The sequence below is a fragment of the Homarus americanus genome, unplaced genomic scaffold, assembly GCF_018991925.1.
Source record: "Homarus americanus isolate GMGI-L3 unplaced genomic scaffold, GMGI_Hamer_2.0 scaffold49667, whole genome shotgun sequence".
Classification (NCBI taxonomy): Eukaryota; Metazoa; Arthropoda; class Malacostraca; order Decapoda; family Nephropidae; genus Homarus; species Homarus americanus.
In genome coordinates this window covers 1,493,949-1,500,586 of record NW_024738608.1, presented here as the reverse complement: position 1 = coordinate 1,500,586, position 6,638 = coordinate 1,493,949, and the positions used below count along the sequence as shown (strand labels likewise).

The window sequence follows — 6,638 nt, the reverse complement described above, 5'->3', positions numbered from 1 at the left end:
CGGGGTTAAAGAGTGAGTGCTCAGGGGGAGAGTGAGGTTTGTCAGGAGGAGGTTTGTGGGAGTTTGTGAGAGTGAGTGCTTGTGGTGGTGAAGAGAGTGCATTTGTGGTGAGGTGAGGTTTGTAGGAGAGGAGGTTTGTGGTGAGAGTGAGTCTAGGTGAGAGGAGGTTTGTGTGAGAGGACTGTAAGGGAGTGATGTCAGGAGTGGGAGGGAGGTTTAGGAGAGTGAGTGTTTGTGGTGAGAGGAGTGTTTGTGGTGAGAGGAGTGTCAAGGAGAGTGAGTGTTTGTGGTGGAGAGTGAGTGTTTGTAAAGAGAGGAGTGTTTGTGGTGAGAGGAGGTTTGTAGAGGAGTGTTTGTGGTGAGTGAGGTTTGTGAGTGAGTGTTTGTGGTGAGAGTGAGTGTTTGTGGTGAGCGTGAGGTTGTGGTGAGAGTGAGTGTTTGTAGAGAGTGAGTTTGTGGTGAGAGGAGTGTTTGTGGTGAGAGGAGTGTTTGTTGTGAGAGTGAGTGTTTGAGTATGAGTGTTTGTAGTGAGTGTGTTTTATGTAGTGTATTTTCTGAGTGAAATTAAAGGTTGTGGCCATAATATAAAGAACAAATGCAAAATATCAGAAACAATTTTTCAACATACGTATAATTGGAGTAACCAGGTGTTAATAATAATAATAATAATAATAATAATAATAATAATAATAATAATAATAATAATCATAACAATAATAATAATAATAATAATAATAATAATAATAATACTAAAAAAATAAAAAAAAACGTAATAATAAACAAAGCCAAAATACAACAGGACATCAGAGAGGATGGGGTGTGTGGGTGGGGGGGTTCTGTTTATGAACAGCCAAACACAAAACACGAAGAATCACAAAAATGCAAGTTGTTCATGAATTATTGATAGTGGAAGGAAAAGGTTGTTGGTGTTGTAGCTGTCTGTGTGGAGGTCAAGCGACTTGATACTTTTTGAAATGAAACAGGAAACCGTGAAACCTGGGTGGGAGGACAAGCGTTGGTGAGGAGGACGAGAGGAGAGCAGGAAGGGGGGGCAAGTAGGGTGAGAGGACGAGAGGAGGCAGAAGGGGGCGTAGTGAGGAGGACGAGAGGACAAGTAGTAGGGGGCGTTAGTGAGGAGGATGAGAGGAGGCAGAAGAGGGCAGGGGAGGAGGACGAGAGGAGGCAGAAGGGCGTGAGGAGGGATGAGAGGATCCAGTAGTGGGGCGTTAGGTGAGGAGGACGAGGAGGACGTAGTGGGGCAGGGGAGAGAGGATGAGAGGAGGAGAAGAGGGCGTTAGTGAGGAGGATGAGAGAGGCAGAAGGGGCGGGTGGGAGGAGGGGAGAGGATCTAGTAGGGGCAGTTAGTGAGGAGGATGAGAGGATCCAGTAGGGGGCAGTGAGGAGGACTGAGAGGAGGCAGAAGAGGGCGTTAGGGGAGGATGAGAGGAGGCAGAAGGGGGCAGGGGAGAGGGACGAGAGGAGGCAGAAGAGGGCTAGGTGAGGAGGACGAGAGGAGGCAGAAGGGGGTATTAGTGAGGGGAGGATGAGGAGGCAGAAGAGGGGCGAGAGGGAGGAGGATGAGAGGAGGCAGAAGGGGGGCAGGTGAGGAGGGATGAGAGGATCTAGTAGTGGGGCGTTAGTGAGAGGATGAGAGGAGGTGAAGGGGGTGCTGGGTGGAGGAGGGGATGAGAGGAGGCAGAAGGGGCAAGGGGGGAGGAGGATGAGAGGAGGTAGAAGGGGCAAGTAAGGAGAGACGAGAGGAGGTAGAAGGGAGAGGAGGACAGAGGTAGAAGGGGGTGTAGTGAGGAGGATGAGAGGGAGGCAGAAGAGGGCGTTAGTGAGGAGGACGAGAGGAGGTGCAGAAGTAAGTGTGGGAGAGGACGAGGACAGCAGGGGCGTTAGTGAGGAGGATGAGAGGACAAGTAGGGGCGTTAGTGAGGAGGACGAGAGGAGGCAGAAGAGGGCAAGAGTGGGAGGAGGAGAGGAGGCAGAAGGGGGCAGGAGAAGGCAGTGAGGAGGACGAGAGGACAGAAGGGGGCGTTAGTGAGGGAGACAGAGGAGAAGGGAGGGGAGGAGAAGGAGGAGCAGGAGGAGGAAGAGAGGACAGGGGTGTGAGGAGGGATGAGAGGAGGCAGAAGGGGGTGAGGAGGATGAGAGGAGGCAGAAGGGGGGCGTTAGTGGGAGGAGGACGAGAGGGGAGGCAGAAGGGGGGACGTTAGTGGGGAGGAGGATGAGAGGGAGGCAGAAGGGGCGTTAGTGAGGAGGGACGAGAGGAGGCAGTAGTGGGCGTTAGCGAGGGAGGAATGAGAGGACAGAGGGGCAAGTAGTGAGGAGGACGAGAGGAGGAAGGGGGGCGTTAGGGGGAGGATGAGAGGACCAGAAGGGGGCGTTAGTGAGGAGGACGAGAGGAGGCAGAAGGGGGGCGTTAGGTGAGGAGGACGAGAGGAGGCAGAAGGGGGCGTTAGTGAGGAGGACGAGAGGAGGTAGAAGGGGGCAAGGAGGGGAGGACGAGAGGAGGCAGAAGGGGGGTTAGTGAGAGAACGAGAGGATCAGAAGGGGTTAAAGGGGGAGGATGAGAGGAGGTAGAAGGGGGTGTAGGGAGGAGAATAGAGAGGCAGAAGGGGGCGTAGTGAGGAGGACGAGAGGAGGTAGAAGGGGGGGTGGGAGAGGACGAGAGGAGGCAGAAGGGGGGGAGGATGAGAGGAGGTAGAAGGGGCAGAAGGAGAGGATGAGAGGAGGCAGAAGGGGGGCGTGAGGAGGATGAGAGGAGGTAGAAGGGGGTGAGGAGAAGAGGAGGAGAAGAGCAGGAGGAGGATGAAAGGGGCAGGTGAGGAGGACGAGAGGAGGCAGAAGGGGGCAAGCAAGTGAGGGGAGGAACAGAGGAGGCAGAAGGGGGCAGGGAGGAGGACGAGAGGAGGTAGAAGGGGGGCGTAGAGTGAGGAGGACGAGAGGAGGCAGAAGGGGGGGTGAGGAGGACGAGAGAGGCAGAAGGGGCAGGTAGGGGAGGACGAGAGGAGGCGAAGGGGGCGAGTGAGGAGGGACGAGAGGAGGTAGAAGGCGTTAGTGAGGAGACGAGAGGAGGCAGAAGGGGGAGCAAGTGAGAGGAGGACGAGAGGAGGCAGAAGGGGGAAGTAGGAGAGGAGATGAGAGGATCAGTGGGGCGCTAGTGGGGAGGAGGACGAGAGGAGGCAGAAGGGGGACGCAGAGGAGGACGAGAGGAGGCAGAAGGGGCAGAGGAGGACGAGAGGAGGCAGAAGGGGGCGTAAGGAGAGGACGAGAGGAGGCAGAAGGGGGGCGTGGTGAGGAGGACGAGAGGAGGCAGAAGGGGGCGTTAGTGAGGAGGACGAGAGAGTGCAGAAGGGCAGAGGAGGAGAGAGGAGGCAGAAGGGGGGAGGCTAGTGAGGGAGGGACGAGAGGAGGCAGAAGGGGGGCGTTAGTGAGGAGGACGAGAGGATCCAGAGGGGCGTAAGTGAGGAGAATGAGAGGAGGCAGAAGGGGGCAGAGGAGGATGAGAGAGGCAGAAGGGAGCAGGAGGAGGATGAGGAGGCAGAAGGGGGGGCAGGGAGAGGATGAGAGGCAGAAGGGGGAGGGGGAGGAGGACGAGAGGAGGCAGAAGGGAGGGCAGAGGAGGGGAGAGGAGGCAGAAGGGGGGGCGAGAGGAGAGGACGAGAGGACCAGAAGGGGCAATAGGGAGGAGGACGAGAGGAGGTAGAAGGGGGGCAGTGAGGAGGACGAGAGGAGGCAGAAGGGGGAGTTAGGGGAGAGGACGAGAGGATCTAGGGGGGCAGGAGGAGGACAGAGAGGCAGAAGGGCAGCAGAGGAGGACGAGAGGAGGCAGAAGGGGAGGCAGCAGGAGGAGGACGAGAGGAGGCAGGGGGCGTTAGAGGAGGAGGACGAGAGGAGGTGAGAGAAGGGGCAAGTAGAGGAGGACAGAGAGGAGGCAGAAGGGGGGCGAAGTGAGGAGGACGAGAGGATGGCAAGGGGGGCTGGTGAGGGGAGGACGAGAGGAGGCAGAAGGGGGGGAAGAAGGAGGAGGACGAGAGAGGCAGAAGGGGGCGTTAGTGAGGAGGACGAGAGGAGCCAGAAGAGGGGTGTTAGTGAGGAGAATGAGGAGGCAGAAGGGGGGTGAGGAGGACGAGGAGCAGAAGGGGCAAGCAGGGAGGAGGATGAGAGGAGGTAGAAGGGGGCAAGGAGAGGAGGATGAGAGGAGGTGAAGGGGGGTGAGGAGGATGAGAAGGTAGAAGGGGTGCAGAGGAGGACGAGAGGAGGCAGAAGGGGGCAAGTAGTGAGGAGGACGAGGGGAGGCAGAAGGGGGGTTAGTGAGGAGGACGAGGATCCAGAGGGGCAAGGGAGGAGGGGACGAGAGGATCCAGAAGGGGGGCGTTAGGTGAGGAGGACGAGAGGAGGCAGAAGAGGGGTGGGGGTTAGGAGGAGGACGAGAGGATCCAGAAGGGGCGTTAGTGAGACGAGAGAGGATCCAGAAGGGGCAAGAAGGGAGGAGGACGAGAGGAGGCAGAAGAGGGCGTTAAGGGAGAGGAGGACGAGAGGAGGCAGAAGAGGGCTAGTGAGGAGGACGAGAGGAGGCAGAAGGGCGAAGGGAGAGGACGAGAGGAGGAGAAGGGGGCAAGCAGGAGGACGAGAAGATCCAGTAGGGGTTAGTGAGGAGGACGAGAGGATCCAGAAGCAAGGAGGAGGAGAGGATCCAGTAGTGGGGCGTAGGGAGGACGAGAGGACCAGGAAGGGGCAGAGAGGAGGACGAGAGGATCCAGTAGTGGGGCAGGAGGACGAGAGGACAGTAGGGGGCGTTAGAGGAGGACGAGAGGATCCAGAAGGGCGTTAGGTGAGGAGGACGAGAGGAGGCAGAGGGCGTTAGTGAGGAGGACGAGAACCAGAGGGAGAGGGACGAGAGGATCCAGAAGGGGCGTTAGTGAGGAGGACGAGAGGACCAGAAGAGGGCGTTAGGTGAGGAGGACGAGAGGAGCAGAGGGCGTTAGTGAGGAGGGCTAACAGGAACTTGGTCTTACACAAACTGATAGATGGGGACTCGGTGATGACCAGAGGGAGCTGAGAGGGCCAGGTAACTGAGTGTCACTTGATGGATGGATTCTTGTCGCTCTATGACACTGTCGTTTAGGGAGCCATTGTTAAGCTTCACAGCAAACAAAGGTGAGGCGGAAGATATCAATGGTGTGTGTGTGTGTGTGGGGTCATTTATGTGTCAGGAAGCATGAGAGTGTGAGACCGTGGGAGGGTGTGATTGTGAGGGCGTTTGTGTACATAAGGAGCATGGAATATGAGCGTGTGATGGAGCATGACTTTATTGTGGAGCATGGCTGTACGATGGAGCATGACTTTATGGTGGAACATGAGTGAATGATCGAGCATGACTTTATGGTGGAGCATGACTTTTTGGTGGAGCATGGCTGTATATGATGGAGCATGGGTGTATGATGGAGCATGGAGTATGTGTGTATGAGGGGCGGCATCCATCAGCGCCTAGCATAAATACGTAGCGCGAGGCTGGTCGGTCGGGATTACTGCAATTACTCATAAAAAGATGCTATCATATTGCCAAGGGGAGGAGGAGGAAGAAGAGGGGAGAAAGAGGTGTGGGGGGAGGAGGAGGAAGGGAGAGAGGAGGAGGAGAGAGGAAGAAGGGTGGGGAGGAGGGGAGGAGGAAGAAGAGGGGAGGACGAGGGTGGAGGAGGACGAGGTGGGGAGGAGGAGGAGATGGGGAATGGGAGGAAGATGTATGGAGGAGGAGGGAAAGGAGTAGGTATGGGAAGGGAAGAAGGAGGGAGGAGGAGGAGGAGGCTTTCAAGTGGGGGAAGGTTTCAACAAGGAGGGAGAGAGGAGAGGGGTTGAGGGAGGGGAGGGAGGGGAGAGAGGAGTGTTAAAGACGAAAGAAGATAAGTGGATAAACAGGGAACAGCAGGGAGGAAGGAGGGAGAAAACGAATCGCAAGTGAGGAGGGAACGAGGGAACGAGAAGAAGAGAATGGAGGAAAAAGGATGGGGAGGAGAGGAGAAGGGAAGGGAGAAGAAAAGGGAAATGTGAGGAGTAAATGAAGAAAGGAGAAGGAAGGAAGGAAGGAAGGAAGGATCAGAGGAGAGGAAAGAAAGAGAGGAGGTACAGGAGGGGGGAGGGGGGAGGAGGTAGCAAACATAGAAGAATGAGAGAAGAGTTGAAGGAAAAAAAAATAAGAAGGAAAGAAGAAGGGAGCATGTGAGAGGTGGAAAAGAAGGAGGGAGGGAGAGGGAATTAACAAACAGACAAGGAGAGAGGAAGGAGGAGAAATGAGGTAGGAAGAGGGAAGTAGCGAACAAAAGTGAAGTAGGAGGATAAGGAGGGAAGAGGTAGAGAGAGAAGGAGGTAGCAAACAAGAAAAGAGAGCAAAGAGAGGAATGAGGAAGGAGAGAGAGAGGAGAAAATAGGAGAGGAGAGGAGGAAGGGAGGAGGGAGGGAGGAGGGAGGGGAGGAGGAGGGAGGGGAGGGGAGGGGGGAACGGAGGAGGGGTGCAGGGAGGGAGGGAGGAAGGAGAGGGCGGGAGGGAGAACGGAGGGAGGAGGGGAAGAGAGGAACTGGTTACCTCTCGTGATTTATGGTACTCCTAACAATGGTCTGCTTGATTTACCAAT

The 6,638-nt window shown here is 56.1% G+C and overlaps 1 protein-coding gene across 1 annotated transcript in view; it reads left to right on the top strand.

Moving 5' to 3' along the window:
- The window catches only part of LOC121874123 (leucine-rich repeat extensin-like protein 3), a 63,760-nt gene that overhangs the window by 31,176 nt on the left and 25,946 nt on the right, over positions 1–6,638 (top strand). The window lies entirely within an intron of this gene.